At 43.5% G+C, this 22538-nt stretch overlaps 1 long non-coding RNA gene across 1 annotated transcript; it reads right to left on the bottom strand.

Moving 5' to 3' along the window:
- Positions 1-5804: 5804 nt before the first annotated feature.
- LOC141572650 (uncharacterized) lies at positions 5805-22405 on the bottom strand. The gene is made up of 2 exons (XR_012497960.1): positions 22190-22405; positions 5805-8788 (listed from the first exon to the last, which is right to left on the bottom strand). It is a non-coding gene; the product is annotated as an uncharacterized LOC141572650 (long non-coding RNA).
- Between the last annotated feature and the right edge of the window lie 133 nt (positions 22406-22538).

Below are 22538 nucleotides of genomic sequence, written 5' to 3' on the forward strand. Positions count from 1 at the left end.
GTGTGTGTGTATTTGTGTATTCTTTAGGATTTCTACACAGATGATGTAATCTGCAGACAGAGATAGTTTACTTGCATCTTTCCAATCTGGATTCCTTCAAAGTTGTAATTGAATATTCTTTCTGGCTTCCTATTCACTCACATCTCTGTGGATATTAATTACACTTATTCTAAAGTCTTACTTGTTTGCTCAGTCAATTCTAGGTAATAAATTGTTGGATTCCATTGGATGTGTTGGCTTCCCCTTCTCTGCTGGTTGTGAAAGTACAGGGACACATGACTGTGTGCTCATTCTTGCCTTTGCTATTTTCTGTTTACCCACGTATGAATGTTCTAGTCCTTCCTGCAACCCCTGCCGAAGGAACAGGAGGGCAGGGGCAAGCCTCATGGTAAGTTGTGAGCCCCAGTGGTAAAGGTTTCTGGAGTGGAGCTACTTGGCCTCCTGGGAGTTGCCCCAGGCTGTCTGGCCTCTGATGCCCAAGTGCCCACACCTACTGCCCTTGTTCTGGAGCAAGTGAAGGAGGAGGAAGGAGGACCTAACCCCAACTTACTGAGAGTCCCAAACCCTCACCACTCAGTAACCCAGGTCCCCTCTGCTCTTGTGTCTCCTTCCTCTCAGAGCCTCCAACACAACCCACTTTCCACAGTAGTCTTCTGATATGGTTTTCTAAAAAAGGATATTTTGTTATTCCATGAATTTATGGCCACAAGGGACTGGAAAACTGACCTCATTGGTTTCACCTTCTTAATCTATAAAATGGAATATATATTATTCCTTTCTCAAAAGGTCAACATGGGAATAAACACAGGACACATTTTGGACAGCACTTGTGCACTGAGTTGAGTTCAGATGTCCAAGGCTGTCTTCATCACCTCACTGCAAGCAAGTGGAAAGTGTCTGCACCATGCTGGCTGTCTGTGGCTCAGACCCTGACAGTTGGGTGGCCAGAGTCTATGGGAATTCATGGGAGCAGAAAAGGCCAAGTACATTTCCACCCTGGCTCCAACCCCTTGAGACTTCTGGGGATTCCAAAAAACTTTGTTGCCTTGCTGGCAGTGCCTACATGATGGATACACAAGCCGGTGGTGGTGGCCACGTGATTGGTGCTTGTGCTCAGCTCAAGGGTGTGTCTGAGTATTCTTTGCTCACACACATACCCCCTATACCTGGCTCACATTTGTGCAACCACACAAGCATGCGCACGCACCACACATGACCAAGCATGTACCCACATACTGTTTTATTCTTCAGCTTTATTCTTTCTTTTCCCATATTTATCTGTTTCTTCTTTATCTTTTCCTATCTTTGTCCCACTCTTTCCCAAGAAATCTTTTCTTCTTTCATAGTCTGTCTCCCCCTGTGTGCTCTCAGCCTCAGTTTTGGTTCTCTGTGTCATTTTATCAGCCATGAGCTGTGCTATAGGCAGAGCAGGAGAGGTTGAGTCAATGCTAGTCACTCCAGCACGCTAGCACCATGCATGGGCTCAGCCCCAAGCATGGGAGGTAAGGCTGATGCTGCCCCACTGTCCTTGACTGAGGAGGGCTGGTCATGGTGAGGGGTACACAGTGTTGTGACAATCAGGACCAGAGACCCACTGCAGTGGCTCACAGAGTACAGACTCTGCTGCTCTGGGACAAGGCCCAGCGCACCTCCCCAGAACGTCTGCTCCCCATGCCTCATCCCTGGGTCAGGTGTTCATGGCCCACCCCTGCCAGGGGCAGCTGTATTTCCAGTCCTGGGGTCACCAGAGGAAGCACACCTAGCCCAATCTTGAGAAATGGTTGAGGTCTGGCTATGAACATCTCAAGCCCAGGTAAGAGGCCTCATGGTGAATGGGGATACGCCTGTGGCTGGGTGTTCTGGACTCTGCCCAATCCCTGCCACTGGTTTGTAGCAAGTCTCCCAACCGCTTGGGGCTCAGTCTCCTACTCTGTGAAATTGCTGCCTATTTTCCCTGTGGGATGTGAATTATATGGGACCTGAGTGGCCATCTTGCCCAGATAAATGAACATGAGTCCTTTCCTGCATTTCTCACTTCAGCACCTGTTTTCTCAATTAATTAATTAATTCACTTACTCATTCACTCAATGAGGAGGTGCTAAGGGCATGCCAATGTACGTTGGGGGTGCAGCAGCCCAATCCACCCTGGGAAAACCCTCATTTCCCCTTTCATGCACCCCCTCCCCTCTTCTCTAAGATCCTTTAGCTCATGGGTCCTCCCAACACAGACCTGGTTGTCTGTTTCCTTGAAGCTGACATTTTAAAGCAGATAAATCAGAAGGATGGAGAAAACTATCTAATCAGTTATGATCTGTTTAGATTAAAAACAAATGTTAAAAGCAGCACCCATGTAGGAACTTTTAATCTACATTACAGCTTTATATCCAGATGAGAACTGAGTCATTTAATCTGTGAGGAGAGGCAGAGGTTGGATTTTAACAAACACATTCACTCCCAGGAAGACAAGCGTGCTCAACTCTCTTTCTCCTCAGTCAGAGGGACTATAGCTCCCTGCGTGTGCTCACCTCCTTCTAGGGGAGAATGGAGAGGGAAAGGGGACGTAGGCAGGGGGTACCAGTGTCCTGACTGGTGCAGGTAAGGAGCCTGGGAGATGAGGGAAGCAGGTAGAGTCACCCACGGGGCTCCATGGCCTTCCTCTGCAAGGATCAACCCTGCCTTGTCCTAGGGAGGCCCAATGCACCATGTGGGAGACAGGGCACTGACTACACTTCCTGAGAAATGCTGTTGGCCCCCAGCCTTTTATCACTTTCAAATGAATGTTTCTGTTTTTCAAAACTCACTCTTGGAGGGGTGTGTGTGTTATCAGCTTCTGTTGGTCACTGCCACGTGCCGGGCACGTTCCTGGTATCCTTCATGCATTACCTTCTACTTTATCTGAAAAGAAAGCCTCAGTTCACTCCTCTTCACTGATGTGGAAATAGCTGCTTGCAGAGTACAAGGGACTTGTCAGTAAATGGCAGAGCTGGGACAGGAGTCAGCTATGACCACCTCCAAGCCCTCTGGGACCACAGCCCTCTCCGCCTCTCGTGTGGGTCTCACTAGTGTCCTCCCTCGCCTTTCAGTCTGGGACACCATCCCTTCCCTCCAAACTCACACTCTGTGGGTTCTAAGCAGTGACCTTACTGAGAGGCATCTTTGGCTTTCACAGAGAAGGATCATGTGGCCAGAGAGGCCCCCATACTGACCTGTAGTGGCATAGGAGTGAAGGAAAAGGAAGTGACCAGAGAGTGGCCACTGGGAAGATCCCACCCTCCACCCCCAGGAGAGCAGATCCCCCATGATGCCACTGTGCAGGGGCTGCTCAACCTTCACAGCCCCCGGCTGGGGACCTGCTGGTGGAGACTCCATGTTCAGAAGGAACAGGCTCAATTCACAAGTCCCCTCCATACATCTGGGAAGGAAGCCATGTTTATTGATCATGTAGCCTGGGCTGGACACCTTTTATTGGAGTTCCTCCCTGGGCAGTGCTGTGAGAAACACATGATTGTCATGCCCTCACTGAACAAGTAATGGAGGCTTGAAGGTTAATATTGTGTAATTATTTGTGCATTAATGGTGGCCTTCCTGCTGGACTCTTGGCTTCAGGAGAAGAGATCTTACAAGCTCCACACTGAACAAGGCCCCAAATCTACAAGACTCCTGACTGTCCAGAGCAGGGAGGCCATGGGGCTTGGCTGTGGTGTGTCCTTTACCCCAGAATCATTGCCCCAGGAATCCTCTGCCCTCAGAGCCAGAAAAGGGACACTGGTGAGAGACAGATCTGGATTAGTCCTGGCTCCATCACTCACTGGCTGTGACTTTCCTATCTGCAAAATGGGAGCAGCAGCTGTACCTACCCTTGCTGTAATGACCAGTAAAAAGGGTTGCTGTGATGACCAGTAGAAAGGACATAGGTAAGAGATTAGTGTATGTGGGATATAGAAAGTGGTCAGTAGCCCTTTGGGGCAAGGAAGGAACAGTGTTCCCCTACTCAGTGATGCTGGGAACAGAGAGTTTCTATTCAAGTGGAGCTCTTCCCCAACTCAGAGCCATGTTGGAGCCTGTGGCAGGATCATGGGTAGCCTCATCCCAGTGGGACCTTCTCCCTCTTGTAGCAGCTCTTACTGCTCTCAGGATTTCTCCATATAAAGTGGGACCCATAAAGGCACTTTCTTTCCCACATCAAGGACCCTTGGAAAGCAAAGCATTCCAGCATCAGCAGTTTGAGCACTCTAATTAGAGAGCGAAAGCATGTTCTGGCCAGCAGGCAGAGCCATGAGGCCAGTCTGTGTTGGTGAGGCACTACTTGCCATTTGGGGGAACACATCACATATTTCTCTCCGGGGAGGTCATCCAGCCTCCAATCCTCTCATGGCATCCATTCGCACCAAATGTTCGGCTTCCCAGCCCCTAAGTGAGTTGGTGCCTCATACTTTTCAAGGTACAGCTAGATAATTCTGGTTGTGATGACAAGAAGGAGGGTGTCAGCTGTCTGTGGCACTTGCAGGACACCTGGGCACACTCCTCTCAGCCTGACTCTTCCTGGCATCGGTAAGGAGCCCTGCTACCCCTATAGCCAGACAACCAGGATTTTATTAAACCCTGTCCTGGGTGCTATCCTTGGTGCTGACCAGCATTGCACCTCCTTGTGGCCGACTGCCAAGGACCCCTAAGGCAGAGAATGTGCTTCTCAATCGTTGTGTGAAGCTGGATTTGGCTGCAGAGTGGCAAATTCCTTAGACTTCATGGTACCTGAAACCACTTGGCTGTCCTCAGTCTCAGAAGCATATGCTGAGGCCCTGCTTGGCCTCAGGAGCAGCACAGCACATGCAGCCTGCTGCTGGTAAGGCAGTGGCTAGCAGGCCATGGTAGCTACAGCAGAAGCAACCGCAGTGGAGGCACTCCCCCATCAGAGGCAGAAGCTCTGCAGACCAGAGGGACATCAGTCTTGTCCATCGCCCTAAATAAGTGTTTCTTTAATGATCTGCTCTTTCTCTTTCTATGCAGTTTAAAACAAAACAAAAAAACCCCACATAAAATAAATCCTCATTCTTCTGTAAAATGAGAGAAATTAGATATCTTTCAAAAAAGATTTTTATTAAAAAATATAGCTAACATGCAACATTATATCAGTTGCAGGGGTACACCACAGTTATTCAACATCTACATACCTAAAGAAGTGATCACCATGATAAGCCCAGCAACCATGTGACATTGTACCATGCTATCACAATATTATTGACTATATTCCCTATGCTGTACATTACATCCCCATGACTTATTTGTTTTATACCTGGAAACTTGGACCTCTTATTCCCCTTCACCTTCTCCCCCAGTTTTAAACTTTTCAATTATAGTTAACATTCAATATTATTTTATATTAATTTCAGGTGTACAGAATAGTGATTATACATTTGTATAATTTAAGAAGTGCTCTCCCTGACTACTTTAGTAGCCACCTAGCACTACACATAGTTATTACCATATTATTGACTATATTCCCAATGCTTTACTTTACATCCCCATGACTATATGACAATACCAATTTGTACTTCTTAATCCCTTTACCTTTTACACTCTGTCCCCAAACACCCCTCCCATCTATCACCTGAACAAATCTAGTACCCATCTGACACCATACGTATTTATTACAGTATTATTGACTATATTCCTTATGCTATGCCCTACATCCCCATGACTACTTTGTAACAACCAATTTGTACTTCTTAATCCCTTTTCCTTTTTCACCCAGCCCCTTGAACCCCTCTGCCATCTGGCAGCCATCAAAAAGTTCTCTGTATCTATGAGTTTGTTTCTGTTTTATTTGCTTGTTTATTTTGTTCTTTAGAGTCCACATATAAGCAAAATCACATTGAATTTGTCTTTCTCTGTCTGACACACTCCACTAAGCACAATTCCCTCCAGGTCCATCCATGCCACTGCAGATGGCAAGAACCCATTCCCTTCCCTGGCTGAGCAATATTCCATTGTATACATGTACCACCTCCTCTTCTTCTATTCTTCCATCGATAGACACCAGAGCTGCCTCCACATCTTGGCCATTGTAAACAATGCTGCAATGAACATATGGATTCAAGTGCCCCCTTGAAGTGACATTTTTGGATTTTCTCAGATAATTACCCTGATGTGGGATTACTGGTCCTTGTTTGTCTCTTGTTACAGCTTTTGTTTTAAAGTCTATTTTTTCTGTTATAAGTATTGCTTCTCAGCTTTTTTTTCCCATTTTCATGAAATAATTTTTTTCATCCCTTTACTTTCAGTCTGTGTGTGTCTTTCAATCTAAAGTGAGTGTCTTGTAGGCAAAGTATGTAAGGGTTTTGTTTTCTTATCCATCCAGCCACCCTGTGTTTTTGATTGGACCATTTAATGCATTTACATTGAAAGTATTTTTTGATAGGTATGTAGTTATTGTCATTGTAATATGTATTATATATGTAATTATATATGTTATGCATTCATCTTAAAGAAGTCCCTCTAACATTTCTTGTAATACTGGTTTGGTGGTGATGAACTCCTTTAGCTTTTTCTTGTCTGCGGAGCTCTTTATCTGTCCTTCAACTTTAAATGATAGCTTTGCTGGGTTGAGTAGTCTTGGTTATTGATCCTTGCTTTTCATCACTTTGAATATTTTCTGTCAATCCCTCCTGGCCTGTAAAGTTCCTGTTGAGAAATCAGCTGACAATCTTATGGGAGCTTCCTTGTAAGTTGCTAGTTGCCTTTCTCTTGCTGCTTTTAGGATTCTCTCTTCGTCTTTAACCTTTGCCATTTTAATTACAATGTGTCTTGGTGTGGACCTGTTTGAGTTCATCATGTTTGGGACTCTCTGCGCTTCCTGGGCTTGTATGTCCATTTCCTTCATCAGGTTAGGGAAGTTTTCAGTCATTATTTCTTCAAATAGGTTCTCAGTCCCTTGTTTTCTCCCTTCTCTCCTTCTGTTACCCCTATCATGCTAATGTTGTTATGACTGATGTTTTTCCAGAGGTCTCTAAAACTATACTCATTTTTTAAAATTCTGTTTTTCCTTTTGCTCTTCTGATTGGGTGTTTTCTTCTCCCTTGTGTTCCAAATCACTAATTCGATCCTCTGCTTCATCTAGTCTGCTGGTGATTCCTTCTAGTGCATCCCTCATTTCAGTTATTGTAGTCTTCACTTCTGACTGGTTCCTTTTTTATGATTTCTATGTGTTTTTTTAATGCTTGCTATCTCTTTGTTGAAGTTGTTACTGAATTCCTTGAACATCCTCATAACCAGTGTTTTCAACTCTGTCTCTGGTAGGTTGCTTGCTTCCATTTTGTTTAGTTCTATTTCTGGAGATTTCGCCTGTTCTTTCATTGGAGATGTATTTCTTTGTTTCCTCATTTTGATTGCCTGTCTGTATTTCTTTCTATGTATTAGGTAAATCTGCTATGTCTCCCAGTCTTGTTGGGTGGCCTTATATAGTAGGTGCCCTGAGCGGCCCAGTGGCACAGTCTCCCTGGTCACCTGTGCTGGGTGCTCCAGGAGTGTCCCTGTGTGGGTTGTGTGTGTTCTCCTGTTATAGTTGAGCTTTGATTGCTATTGGTATGTCAGTGGGTGGGACTGACCCTCAGGCTAGCTGGCTGTGGGGTTGGGCCATGTCCACAGTTTATGGGCTGCTGTGTGGGTAGCTTATCACTCAGAACATGATTCACCCCAGCAGGCTCTCGTGCCTGTTGAGACCACCCTTTGTGTGTGCCACTTTTGAAGCTAATTGGGTGTTGCTCTGCTATAGTCTGAAGCCAACCTCTAAGTACATTGGTTCTGGGGCCTCTTGGGAGGGGTTCTGATGCAGGCCAGGTCACCTACTGCCTGTGACTGGCCAAGGACTACCTGGTAGGAGCTACAAAGCAATCCACAGTTGGTTGCTGCCTGTATTCCACCTGAAGGCATGTGGGAGAGGCTATGCTGTGAACCAAAGATGACTGCAACCTATACCAGGTCTGGGGTAGCTCTGCAAAAAGCCAGGACACACTGAGGCCTACTGCCAGTTGCTAGCTCCTGTAAGGCCTTATGTGGTATGGAGTTGGGTGTGGTGGGGTCTCAGTGAGTCACCAGGGTGGAGCAAGCAGAGCTCACCAGACCAATTCAGATTCAGATTTGGCCTGTGAGGTAGGCTCAACACAGAAAAGATGGCGCCCACCTGCTAGCTGCATGGGAGGAAGATTCCTAACAGGGAAAATGGTGACTATTTTCCAGCTCTTGCCCCAAAGTCACACACCTCAGTCTGTCCCTTGTATGTCTCCAGCGCCCTCTGAGTCACTGTCCCTCCTCTGGATCCCAAAGTGAGTGCCTGAGGGAGAGTTTGTGCAGGTCCTTTAAGAAGATGTGTGCATGTCCTGCAGCCTTCTGTCCCACCCAGACGATCATAATTCCCACTGTTTTTCACAGCTAGATGTTGTAGGGGCCCTTCCTCCCAGCATCAGTACACTGGGCTGGGGAGCCTGGTGTGGGGATGGGGTTCCTTGCTCCTCCGTGGGGAACCTCTGTGGCAGAAATATCTCTCCCGATTTTCAACCACCAAACGTGGGTGTGGGAGCAGCCCATTTCATGTCTCCACCCCTTCTACCAGTCTTGACATGGCTTCTTCTTTATATCCTTAGTATAAAACTTCTGTGCAGCTAGACTTCAGATGGTTGTCCAGGTTGGTTGTTCTATAAATTAGTTGTAATTTTGATGTGTTCACAAGGTGAGGCAAGCACAGTATTTATCTACTCCACTGTCTTGGATCTTTCCATCCGAAAGTGGATATCTGTAAGGCAACACATTGAATAGTAATTCTGAGTAAAGATGGACTGAACTCCCCACCACCTTCTTGGGCAAGGTCCTTCTGGCTCTGTCATAAGACTTCCTGGCTCAGGACAAGAACCAAACCTCAGAAGTTCAATCTCATGTCCCTCCCATGAGAATACCTCTGGCTCAATCGTACTTATATCGTCTGTAAATGTCTGACCAGGACTCAGGCCATATTTCTATCATAGACACAGAGCTGCTTGGATGAAGTGGGAATGGGGGTCTCTGGGATCTCACATTCAGTCTCCTTCCCACACTTCAGGGAACCACAGAGTTCACACTGAAAGCCATGATCCTAGAAAGGGCCTTGTAAACCGTGGCCCAGGTGGGGTGAACAGAAAAGTGCAGCCTAGGGTCATTTTGAAGGACCCACCCCTCCTCTACCTTCCAGCTTCCCCTGGCCCTACTGATTTGTTAAATGTACATACTGTGGAATAGTTTAAAGTATGAGCTGTTAGCCCAGATGAGAAAGAGAAAGAACATGTCAGTTCAGACAACTTGCCATTATCATGTTCTAGAACCAAGAAACATATTTAACTTTTGTACACAATGCAGCAGATTTCCAGATAAAATGACTACATTTGTATGAAACTCTAACTTCTTTCAATTTTCCATTGAAATGACTAACAACAGAATATAGAAATAGGAAAAGCACGCATCAATGACAGGATTTGGAGAGGTGTGGCATTGTCAAATAAGAAATTGATATATTCAAGATATTATTCCAGAAAAGGCTGGGACAAGATCAAATAGAAAGAAGGATTGACCCAAGCCCTGGCAAAGTCCATGACCATCCCTTTCAGAGATGCAGAAACTGCAGGCACATCTTGATTCCACCCTCCCTATGAGAAGGGACAAAAGCCTTGGGTCATGGCAAAGGTAGAGCATAAGGTTGCACTCGATTTGTGTCAAAAAATAAAAAAGGTTACTGCTCTATGCAAAGAAAGGGAATACTGCCCCAACTATGGTTTTCATAACAAATATGGTTAAAACTAGCGGCTCTGGTCAGAGTCAGAAATGTCTGGATTTTCTTCTAACCCTCAATAGGGTTAGACCTTGGGAAAGTCGCTTGGTTATCTCTGAATCTCAATTTGATCCATCAATGAGGATTATTTTAGAAATCACTTCATAGAGCTGTGAGAATTAAATACAATAATCCACGTTTTGACCTCAGCACAGGGCTACTAGTTAGTAGGTAAATATTACTCCCAAATATAGCAGTGGTTTTCAATGTTAGGTGAGCAAGATGATCTATTTATATTTTTTTATTTAAAATAGAGAAATCCAGCTTTACTAATGGCTAATATTCAGACTGACCCTGGCATCTGCATTGACCAAATGTTAGGTGGATTTTGGTTGTATCTGGTAAAGGCCTTGTGCTGAGGGCAGAGCAGGAGTTCCCTGCAGAAGGTGGACAGTGGTCCCCCTGCCCCACATTTCCCATCTTCCGAAATTTGAACCTATTGCAGTTTCCATGGACCCAGCTAAGGATACATATAGATTATATTTTCTTAAATAGTTGAATCTCTGCTTGTACTGTCTTTTTCTGATTTTGGTCTTAGGGTAATGCTGGCCTCACAAAATGAGTTAGAAAGTATTCTTTCTGCTTCTATCTTTTGGATGAGATTGTAGAGAATTGGTATAATTTCTTTCTTAAATGGTTGGTAGAATCCATCAGTGAACTGATCTGTGCTTGGGGCTTCCCATTTTGTAATTTTATAAATTATTATTATTAGTTTCCCCTTTTCTTCTGCCTACCCCCCCCCCCCCCCCAGTTCAAGCCGTTGCTCCCGGCCCGTGCTGGTGTTACCAGCCTTGTGCTCCCGAGGCAGTCGGTCGCCAGTCGTCAGTTGGCTGCTCACAGCAGCTCACGGCAGCTCTCGCTGGCTGCCGGCTGCTCACGATGGCTGCTGGCCACTCACAAAGGCTGCCAGCCACTCATGCTGGTTGCTGGCCACCAGCCACTCATGGCAGCACATGGTAGCCTACAGCGGCACACAGCAGCCCACAGCAGCACATGGCAGCTCACGCCAACCTCCGGCTGCTCACAGCAACCCAGCTCTAGGGAGAGCTGTTGTTCACAATCCTAGCTGTAGAGGGCGCAGCTCACTGGCCCATGTGGGAATCGCCCCAGCTGCCTTCGGCATTAGGAGCGCAGCGCTCCAACCACCTGAGTCATTGGGCTGGCTCAATTTTATAAATTATTGATTCAATTTCTTTAATAGGTATGGAGCTATTCAGATTATCTATTTCTTCTTGTGTGAGTTTTGACAGTATACGTCTTTCAAGGAATTGGTCTGGTTCATCTAGGTTATTAAATTTGTGGACATAGAACTGTTCATAATATTCCCCTATTATCCTTTTAATGTCCATAGGATCTGTAGTGATGTCCCTCTTTCATTTCTGATATTCATAATTTGTGTCTTCTTTTTTTTTTTTTTCTTACCTTACGTAGAGGCTTATTATTTTATTGATATTTTCAAAGAACTAGATTTTGGTTTTATTGATTTTCTCTATTGACTTTCTGTTTTCAGTTTTATTAATTTCTGCTTGAATTTTTATTATTTCCCTTTTTCTGATTACTTTGGATTTAACTTGCTTTTATTTTTCTAGGTTCCCAAGGCGATGTTTAGATGATTGATTTTAGGCCTTTTTTTCTAATATATGTATTCAATTTTATAAATTCCCATTTTATTTCCCTAGGACTTTGGAGGGTGGGTCTGGAAGTTCCAGACTTCTAATAAAGTTTAGGTCATTCTGGCAACAAGCCCCCATCCTGAAGCCATCTAGGGGCCTGCCAAGACTCATTAGAACAAAAGATGCTCCTATCACTCAGGAAATTCCAAGGCATTTAGGAACTCTAGGTCAGGAACTGGGGACAAAAAGCAAATATATATATTTCTTATTATGCTAAAGAGTTTCAGACAGCTTGGAGGGAGGTAATTTGGCTAAGAAACCTGGCTCTGAATGGAAGAGATGGCAGGATAACATCTAGGAGGCATTGGTGGGGGGGTCCCAGATATTTTTTTTGAAAACGAGAAAGTTTAAATTGAGTGCATTAAAGAGAGAAATGAATGAAGGTATATTTGAATGCACAATATTAAGAGGGGGGGAAGGGCAGAGAGCTGTGAGAGAAAAGGGTTGTGTTCTCTTTTATAACAGGAGGGAAGGAGGGAAGGATGCAGGCAAATGTATAAATTGGGGGTTAAGGGATGACAAGACTTGAGACAGTTCCTGATGATGGTTTCAAATTTCCCTATGAGGTATAAGAGGGAGCGTCATCATCTGGCGGGAAGGGATATAGAGAGAAGGCTAGGGTTTGAGAAAGTCCTGGAAAATTTGAAATTGCTGGGAATGTTTGGAAAATTTAGAGAGAAGTAGATCAAAAAACTCAAACCAATCGAAAGAGAGCCATAAATACAAATGAAGATGTTCTCTCCATCAAAGGACAACACAAAGGGAATAACAATATAAGCCACAAGTAGGGAAACTGTCCAAACAACTGGACATTTCCCAATTTGTAACACGTTTAACTCTCATTGTACTGGCAGCTATAATAGAATATGTAGAGAGCTTATAAATCTCTAAGAAAAAGAATAATCAATAGAAAACTGAACAAAAACCTTGAATGGGCATTTTACTAAAGAGTAAACCCAAATGACTAATGAACATCTGAAAAATATTTGATACCATTCATCAGAAAAATGAAATTAAATCCACAATGAGTCAACATTATACAACCAACGTATTGGCAAAAATTGAGGTAAACACTTAATGAAGTATTGGCAAGGATTATGTGTTAGTTTTCTATTGCTGCTGTAACAAATTACCACACAGTGTAGTTTAAAACAACACAAATTTACTATTTGACAGTTCTGGAGGTCAGAAGTCCAGGTTCATTCTTAATGGGATAAATTCAAGGTGCCAGCTGTGCTGGTTCCTTTTGGAGGCTGTAGGAGACAATCTGTTTCCTTGACTTTTGCAGCTGCAACTGGCTACCTACATTCCTTGACTTGTAGTCCTTTTCTCTGTCTTCAAATCTCTCTCATTCTTCCTGAGCTCTGCTTCTGTCATCACAGCTCCTTCTAAGACACTGACTCTACTCTCTCCCCCTATAAGGGTCCTTGTGATTACATTTGCCACCCCACCCCCAACCAAACTCCCCAGGTCAAGATCCCTAACTAATGACATCTGCAAAGTCCCTTTTATGATGTAGGGAACATATTCACAGATTTCAGAGATTATTGACTTTTTGGGGGGCCATTATTCTACCTACAACAAATTGGAACAATAGGAACTCCATATACTACTGGTAGGAGTATATATTGGTATAACCACTTTAGAAAACAATTGGATATTTCCCAATAGAGTTGGACATGTGTATTTCCTATGACCCAGCATTTGCACTTCCAGCCTAGACCTGAGAGAACTCTTGCACGTAGGCACCAGGACACAGGTACTAAAATAATCAAAGGGATCTAGTCCTATTATCTCTCCGATTGCATCTCTTTTTTATTCTCGGTCATGCTTACTCTTCTCCAGACACACATGATGTTGTATAATAAAGAATTTGGCTGGCCTTTGTCCTCTGGTTCCTGGGAGGGAACCTATAAATCATTGGAATTTCCCAAGTGATAGGAGTGTCTTTGTTATTCATGGTGGGCCTTCAGACCACATCTGAGTTTAAGCTAACAAGGTGACTCAGATGGGGGCTAGTTATGCCAGAAAGACCAACCATGTGATTACAGGGTCGGGGCTGTGAGTCACCTGACATCAGTCCGACTTTGGGGTTGGGGAAGAGAGCTGGAGATTGAACCACATGGACATAGATGATTCAATCATACTTACATAATAAAACTTTGGACACAGAAGCAATACTCTGGACACAAGCTCAGATGAACTTCCCTGGTTAATAATACACTGTGCTGGGTAGGTGATGCATTCTGACTCCATGGGGAGAAGACATGGAAGCTTTTCGTTTTGGGCCCTCCCAGACCTTGCCCTATGAGACCCTTTGGCTGGTCCTGATTTGAATTCTTTTTGTTGTGAGGTAAGACTATAATCATGAGTATAATGCTTACCTAAGTTTTGTGAATTCTTCTAGTGAATTATCAAACTTGAGTGGGGTAATGGGAACCTCCAAATTTGTAGCCGTTGGTCAGAAGCTTGGGTGGCTTGGTGATCCCTGAGCTTGTGGCTGCTGTCTGAAGTAAAGGCAGTCTTGTGGGGACTGTGTCCTTAGCCAGTGAAATTTGGCCTCTCTAGGTATTTAGTGTCAGAACTGCTCACACAGACCCTTCTGTACTAGTCCTGCCTCGAGACCACTGCACAGACTCCTCCCTCTGCTGGAACACCTCACCCCAGGTGGTGCATGGCACCATCTTCACCCCCTTCAAGTCTGGGCTTAGATGTCAACTTAGTGGGAAATACCACAGAAGTGCAACTTTCCACCCTGGTACTTTTCATCTCTTTCCCTTCTTTTTTGTCCTAATCAGTACTTCTCATCTTATAACATATAACATAATTTATTTATTTTTTTCTGTTTATTGTTGTTATCCACTTCTAGAATATCCATGTGGGAAGGAAATTTTACCTGTTTTGATCACTGTTCTAGCCCAATGCCTAAAGCAGTGCCTGGTAAGTAATATGTCCCCAAGAAATATTTGTTCAGTGAATAAATAATAATAGCAAAAGTATGTCAGCTCCTCAAATGTCTACTAATAGTAGACCAAATAAACATATTGTAACAATACCAAACAGCAATCAACATGAATAAACTACATTCATCCATATGGGTGAATCTCACAAACATTGATGATACAAGCAAGTGACAGTAGGAAATATAAAATATGATTCTGTGGGGGCTAAAATAATACTTTTCCTCCCACCTCCTACATTCTTCTAGCTGGGCTAATAATTCAAAGGACATACAGCAGATTAACAGGAGAAAATAAAATTTTAATACATGTGCATGGGGAATTCACAAAACCATAAAAGTTCCAGAGACAATGAGGAAAAATTGAATATGTATGTCATTTCTAACTAAGTAGAAAAGGGGGGAATGGAGTCTTAGATTTTTAAAAGTGAAAATGAGTATTTTACAGGTTCTTACTAGGCAACTCAGAAAAAAACGGGACATAGGGGGTGATCTAGTTAACAGGCCCCTGCTTAGATCCTTCTTGTTTAATTCTAAGGCGATTATGCTAAGTTTCCCTTCCTGAAGCAGATTTTTCCATTTAAATCTCTTAGGCAGGAAAGAGAGAGGGTCAAAAGATCTGAGTCTTTTGTTTCTTAATAACCAGCTTAAAATCATTATCCCAAAAGGCAGTTTTAGAGTGGCAAAACTTGTGTTCCCTTTAATTTCACTCAGAAAAGTTCTAAAATAGGCATACATATTTAGAGGTGAAAGTTTAAACAGAGGCAGGGGAATAAATATCAGGATAATGGTTACGTCTGAAAGGGAGGTGGTAAGGGGAGAGTACAAGGGGCCAGCCACTGGGGAAGGACACAGGGGGCTTCTCATGTGCGGGCAGTGCCCTATTTCTTACCCTAACTCCTGGTGTTGTCGGGAAATGGGTTCGTGGTATCATCACAGGAAAGAATCCAAGGCCGCACCAAATAAGCCAAGCAAGCAGTCGACTCATTAAAAGAAAAGAACGTAACACACTCCCAAAATAATGGGAGCAGGCAGGCCAGGACTAGAGCAACTGCCCCAAAGAACAAAGAAGCCTAGGAATTTATTATTCTCAAAATGCGAGTGTGAAATATTAAAGTTTAGGGGTGGCGTTATAGCTGTTCCTAGGTGGGCCTTCGCTGACCTCTCCTCCCATCAGGAAATGGATTCAGTTGTCCTTGTTTGGCTCTTGTTGGAACTGTCATGGTGGCACGGGGTGGGGGTGGTGGGGGTGGGGGTGTGTGTGTGGAGATTTTCCCCAACCGCAATGCTAATGATATTAGAATCCATTATAATTAGCTAATGTTCACCTTGAGGGACAGGATGGCATCCTGGATCTGTTCTCAGCCACCAAAATCTAGTTCTGGCTAGTCTGGTAGCTGCACTTTTTCTTAAGGATGATCTCATCTCCCTTCTTTGTCTTTCCTTACTTCCTCCTTCCTTTCCATCCCCGTCTTTCCCTGAGGCCCTATTCTTTCTGCCTAAGGTAACACTGGTTCCATTCTCATTGTGATTATTCCTGAAACCATACACATATATTTCATACACTCTTCTGTATGTGTGACATATTTCATAGTTTAAGAAAAGGAGCAAAAGAACCATCAGGATGACGGATAGTGTTGAGTTCTCAGTCCCACTGATGAGTTTATTGTGAATTGAGAGTGATCAGGGCTGTATGATTGCCTCTTGCAGCACTTAGACACCTGAGGGGACATCTGGAGAAGGCAGAGCTGGAGTTTCACCAGGTGGGGGACGTGAAGGTAAGAGGAGCAAGGAAATCTAGGGTTATTGTCAAGGGAACAACTGAAAACCTGTTCAATGGAAACAGGGCTAAAAGGAGAGGCCAGTGAAGGCAGGAGGGAGAAAGCTGAAATCCGGGAAGACCTGGTTTGGGCAGGAATCAGATCCAAGGGCCTACTGTATGTCCCCGAAAATAAGACTGGGTCTTATATTAATTTTTGCTCTAAAAAATGCATTAGGGCTTATTTTCAGGGGATGTCTTATTTTTTCCATGTACAACAATCTAAATTTATTCATTTATTCACATACAAAAATCTACATTTTTTCACATACAGTCATGCCATCTTCTGGAACATCGTCATAACTTTCCAAACCCCGAATTCTGGTTTGACTTTCTTGCGACCCCATTTCCTGTTTAACCATTGGCCCCAATCTCTCATGTCCAGCAACAGAGCTCTCCTTAAATGAGCACTTCTTGTCCATGTAGCCTGCTTGTGGTGCATTGGTAACACAGCTGTCAGTGATTTTATCCCATGAATTCTTCACCCAAGTCACGACCTCTTGCAGGCTAGGCTTCACAAAGTTTCCATGCTGATTTCTCCATTCTATTTTCAATGTAGTCATTGATTTCCATGTGCAAATCATTCTTGAATAGCTTGTTTATTGCAATATCAAGAGTCTGGAGATAGGCAGTCATTCCTGCATGAATCATTATTTGATCTATTCTTCTCTCTGCAAGGAAGTTCTTCATGTCTTTAGCACGGTGAGTGCTGGCTGAATCCCAGACCAGCAGACCTCTTTGACCACCTCGTAAAATAAGTGGCAGCATTAAATCAACCCACTTCCTTATAACTGCTTGTGTGCACCAGGCTTGTTTGGTTTCAAGAACATAAATGCCTAAAACACTAAAACACGTTCAACCTTATCTTTCTTGCCATTAGTAATGATTAGAGGTGGGGCTTTCTTTCCTTCCAGACGAATTGCCATAATACAGGTAACACATGCACTTTTATAACCAGTGTGGGGAATGTTGACTGACGAGGCACCCCTCTGATCAATTGTCGTTTGAGATCCTTGGCCCATAAACACTGCAGTTTCATCCATAGCAATCATGTTGGAGAGCTGGTATTTAGAAAAGTCAATGCCACCAACAAAGGACTTGAATGCAAGTGCACGTTTAATAACTTCAGTATCTTCCAGCTTGAACAGTCTTGTCGATCTTCGAGACAGTTCATATCGCTGAAGGAAGCCGTCCAGCCAGTGTTGTGATGCTTTGAATTCTTCTGGGGATATTTTTAACTGTGGTGCCATTGCAAGGGAAAATGCTTGAATATCTGTCCTGCGCACAACCAAAGCCTTTGCCCTCCTGTCAGCAATCCATTCACAGATGATGTCTTCCAGCTCAGGAAATAATGGTTGCTGACCTGATCCACACTTGCTCTTCTTAGTATTTCCCTCGTCCACCTGTTGACTGAAGTTATTATAATCTGCTCGCCATTTTTGGACCATTCGGAGATGCAACTTTTTCTCTTTGCAGAAAGCCGTAAGATTCTTGCCCTGGGAGTCCTCCACGATTCCTTGTTTGTACTTGATGGAATAGCTCTTTCTTTTTGCACCCATCTTGTCTGGGGGCCAAAATATTATTCCCTTTAAATCTACCATTAAATCAAGTGTGAATTGAAGACTTATGAGACAGGAGTGGCAACAAAAATGATCACAGTTAAGAATGATGGTCCACACAAAAGTGACGAAAAATTGCAGGCACCAAAATTCAGAAAACGTTTCTTTATTTCACACAAGTGCATTAAGTACGTCCATTACAACACACGACGTATTGAATTATGAAGATTCATATTAGACACAACCACGTTTGTTTGTTATCAAGTGCGTACGTTATTTGTGCGTTGTGCCTGTACTCCGATTGGTCATTCGGCAATAAGTCTCAAGTTCATCTGTTTACATAGGTGTTTACCTCTCATCCAAAGGCGCCCGCTTAGTATTTACAAATACTTAATTATAATTTGTATTATCATTTATTTTAAGCATTGTCAATAATATTGTTTATTTATATTTAATTATATATTAATATTATTTTATAATTCAATGCATCTGTCGTGTGTTATAACGGACATACTAAATGCGTCCGTCTGGCTGACGATCTTAACTGGGGCTTGTTTTTGGGGTAGGGCTTATATTACGAGCATCCTGAAAAATCATGCCAGGGCTTATTTTCTGGTTAGGTCTTATTTTCAGGGAAATACGGTAGTGCAGTCTATGAGCTGGGCTCCATGGAAGGAAAATGCTGTAAGCCAGTTATTTTATTGTTAGATATTTGAAATACAACTTTATTCTGATTCTAAATGAAAAGGAATGAGGACCACAGTAACACAAGATTTCACCATTGAACATTGTGATATGACTGTAACAGTCTTATATTTGAGACTCAAGGAAACAGAGGTCTTGATGCGGGACACATTTGAGGCAAAACAATGTCTGGATATGACAGGAACAGTGGGTGGCTGAATTGTCACGGTCATATGTATTTTAGTTCCACAACTTGCAGAACTCGCTCTGCCCCAAAGCCAACCCAAATAAAGCAACATAAAAGTGCTACCAGTGTCCTGCTATGCAGGTGCATCTCAGGCCACATTCCCCAGCGTGGGGAAGATGGACAGCAGGAGCGCTTGGGGCAAAAGGATTGTGGGCTCTTACCTCTTCTCTGATCCAAGCACTTTTGGCTCTATCTGCGGTACATGTCCCATTATAAGCACTTCTCATTACCATGAATACGACTGTACTGGTCTAAGCCACCACTATGTCATCTGACAATTGCAATGGCCTTTTAACTGCTCTCTCCACTTCTCCTGTGCACCCTAGAGGCTTCCTCATCTTCGTGGCAACAACGGCAATGCTGTATTCATTGGCAGTAATGAATCATCCTGATTCCCCCTCCCCGTAATAATAGATACAGCAAAAAGGAGGGAAAAAGAGAAACCTGTGGACAACATCTGAACAGAAGGAGATGACAAGATAGTCACAGAGATTAAAATTATTTGTAAATTTACATACAGTAAAATTCACGCTTTTCAGGGTATAGCTACTTTAAGTTCTGACAAATGCATAGGGTTATGTGACCACCACCACAAATCATGATACAGATATACTTTCATAGCACCTAAAAATACCCCCATGCAAGAGTTAATGGCCCCAGCCCACCCCACCAACCCCTGGAGACCACTGTTCTCCATCTCTACAGTTTTGCCTTTTCTAGACATTCATATGAATGTTATTAAATGGAATCATAAAGTTTAGATCCTTTTTTCCCCCTTTCTTCTACCCCCCCCCCCCCCGCCGTTCAAGCCATTATTTCTCAGTCTAGTTGTGTAGGACACAGCTCCCTAGCCCATGCTGGTATTATGAACCTTGCACTCCCCCGGGCTGAGGCAGTCCGTCACCAGTTGTATGTCAGCTGCTCACAGCAGCTCATGGCAGCTCTCGCCATCTGCTGGCCAGTGGCTGCTGGCCACCAGCTGTTCATGGCAGCACATGGTAGCTCACAGCAGCACACGCAGCAGCCCACGCAGCAGCCCACGCAGCAGACCACAGCTGCTCACAGAAACCTAGTCACTGCAGCCCAGCCCAGCTCCAGGGAGAGCTGTTGTTCACAATCTTAGCTGTAGGGGGCACAGCTCACTGGCCCATGTGGGAATCAAACCGGCGACCTCAGTGTTAGGATCATGGCGCTCCAACCACTTGAGCCACCCAATCACCTGAGCCACCGAGATGGCCCAGTTTGGATCCTTTTGAGCCTGGCTTCTTACATGACATTTTTGAGAATCATTCATGTTGTTGCTGAGTGGTATTCAACTGTCTGGATGTACCACAGTTTGTTGATCCATTCACTCACTGAAGGACTTTTGGATTATTTCTAGTTTGTCTCAGGGACTGACAGAATATGAGATACAATTCAGTAGCAATGTAGATTTGGACTTGATTAAACAACACGGCCTAACTGATATATACAGAATATTCATTCTTTTCTAAAGCATATGGGACATTTACCAAAATAGAACATATTCTGGGCTATAAAGAATGTATGAGCAGATTTCAGAAAATTGAAATCATTCAAAGTATATCCCCTGCCTGTTGTATAATTAAATTGGAATTCACAAACAGGACAATAGCTAGAAAAGTCCCTAATATCTGGAAACTAAGCAATACCCTTCTATATAATTCATGGGCCAAAAGAGAAGTCAAAATGGAAATTTAAGAAAATATCTTGAGCTAAATGAGAAAAATGCACTTAAAATTTGTGAGAGACAGTACAATAGTGCTTAAAAGGAAACTTATAGCTTTAAATGCATATGAAAAAGATGGTTAAAAACCAGTGAGTGTAGCTTCCAACTTAAGAAACTGGGGGGAAAAAGGATAATAAATATTCTCCAAAAGTAGAAATACAGATATAATAAAACAAAGGGCAAAGATCAATGAAATGGAGAAAACTCATTGAAGTCGAAAGTTGTTTCTTTGAAAAAAATTATAAAACTGACAAAACCCTAGCAAGACTGATGAAGAAAGAGAAAACACAAAGATCCTCAATATCAGAATGAAAACTGGGACATCACTACAGATTTTACAGACATCTGAGAGATAATAAAAGTATGTCATGAACAACTTGTCAGTAAATCGGAAAATTTAGACAAAATGGAAAATATTGCAAAATGCAATTTACCAAAAGTGACATAGGAAGAAGTGAATAATCTGTGTGGTCTTATGTGTGTTAAAGAATATGAATCTGTACTCTAAAGCCTTCCCACAGTGGAAATCAAGGTGCAGATGGTTACTAATATTCTCATTGAAAAAAAAATCAATCAAGCACAAATTTATGTTTTGTGTACTATCATCTAAGCATATTATAATTACAAAAAGTTATAAATCTTCACTTAAACAAATAATATAGGGAGTTGTGGGTGGGGTATAGATGAAAAAAATTGGCCACGTATTGATAATTGTTGAAGTGGGGTCATTGGATTTATTACATCTTCTTAGCTCCTACTTTTGTAAATGTTTGAAATTATCTATAATAAAGTGTTTTTGTAAAAAAAGTCAGACCATAGCATTACTCTGCAAAACCCCCCACCAGCTTTGCCACTCTCTTTGAGTCAAAGCCACATTTGGGCCAATGGCCAACCAGGCTCTTCCTGTTCCCGTCACCCTGGCACCTCCCGGAATCTCACTCTCTGCCACACTCTCGCTCATTTCCACAGCATTCTGGCCTCCTCATTATTGTTTGCACATAACCAAGGCATACTCCCACCTCAGGGCCTTTGCACTTACTGTTCCCTTTGCCTCAAATGTTCATTCTTCAGATTCAGCATGCTTGCCTCAGTCAGATTTTTGTGCAAATGTCATTTTCAGTAGACTTCCCTGACCACCCAAAATAAAATAACTAACTCCACAAATTGCACTCCCTGTCCCCTCTCCCTGCCATGCTTTTCTCCAGAGCATCTGTATCATTTGATATATGAAATATTTTCTTGTGCTTTTATCGCCTCCTTGCTACAAGAATGCAAACTTCAGCCAAACAGGGACCTTCACACCAGTATCCCAGCACCCAGAATGGCCTTCTATGAACCTGTGCTGAATGAATGAGTAAGAAAGGTCCTCAGTCTCTCCAAGAGGTGCTATGGGGCACCTCCTCATTCTTCCACACAGACCCCTCCACCCTGTGGACTTGCAGACCTGTTCCACATTCACCTGAGTTCTGATTGCCTCCAAGGTCACTCCCAATCTCCAAAGTTGTCACCAGAGAACAGGGACTCCCTTCAGAGAAACAGGAGGCTCCACTGGGAGCCAGAACACCTGGATCCTCCTCCTAGTGGTTTTGGAAAAATGGGGACTATGGAATCTCTCAAGGTGATTTTGGACCCTAGTTCTGACACTTACCAGCTCTGAGATCCTGCAGGGTCACTTCACTTCCCTGAACGGCTGTTGGCTCATTTGTCGAGTGGGGACAAAACCAACACCAAACTTACAGGGTGGTTGTGATGATTCAAGGGAATAATCACAGGGACCAGGATTTGCCCGTGGAAGCGCTTGCTGTCAGGTGCCTCTGATAAAAATTCTGGCAGCTCTTGCGAGTCCCCAAAGGGTCTTTTACACGAGGTGGCCAGAACACCTTTACAGTTGTCTGTTGCCTTGTCCTTTTTTAAATAAAAGCCTCACCTGCTCTCTCCCTGCGCCCTCTCTTCGCTGCCCATCTCCGACCCCGCCCCGCGTCCTAGCTACGCGCTCT

This window comes from Rhinolophus sinicus, linkage group LG07 (genome assembly GCF_036562045.2).
Source record: "Rhinolophus sinicus isolate RSC01 linkage group LG07, ASM3656204v1, whole genome shotgun sequence".
NCBI lineage: Eukaryota > Metazoa > Chordata > Mammalia > Chiroptera > Rhinolophidae > Rhinolophus > Rhinolophus sinicus.